Here is a 332-nt window from a genome sequence, read left to right as displayed (position 1 = left end):
GGCTGCGTTCAGCAGACTCAACAGTTTTGCAACCGTTTTACGATTGTCTGCTGAGATAGGACCATTCTTCTAGATCTAAAAGTATGATCCAATTAACGCGAAGGAAACTTACAACAGTTGCAAAACAAACGTTCTGCTAAACGTAGCCATCCCCAAAATTCGGGACACAACTGACACAAGGTTAAGTAAAAAAAAAGAGAAAGAAAGAAAAAATTACAAAACGTTACGAAGACACCTTGTAACATATAACGCAATACGTGTTATAATCCCTTTATTAATTACATTCAATAAATAAAAAAAATATATATATTATTAAATTTATTCGTATTTTT

General features: G+C 32.2%; 1 protein-coding gene across 1 annotated transcript in view; it reads left to right on the top strand.

Moving 5' to 3' along the window:
* The window catches only part of Tpcn1 (two pore segment channel 1), a 23,360-nt gene that overhangs the window by 8,727 nt on the left and 14,301 nt on the right, over window positions 1-332 (top strand). The window lies entirely within an intron of this gene.

Source organism: Mycetomoellerius zeteki, unplaced genomic scaffold (genome assembly GCF_001594055.1).
Source record: "Mycetomoellerius zeteki isolate Tzet28-1 unplaced genomic scaffold, Tzet1.0 scaffold433, whole genome shotgun sequence".
In the NCBI taxonomy this organism is placed as follows: domain Eukaryota; kingdom Metazoa; phylum Arthropoda; class Insecta; order Hymenoptera; family Formicidae; genus Mycetomoellerius; species Mycetomoellerius zeteki.
The sequence above is the reverse complement of the archived record's forward strand: the minus strand, read 5'-3'. Positions and strand labels throughout refer to the sequence as shown.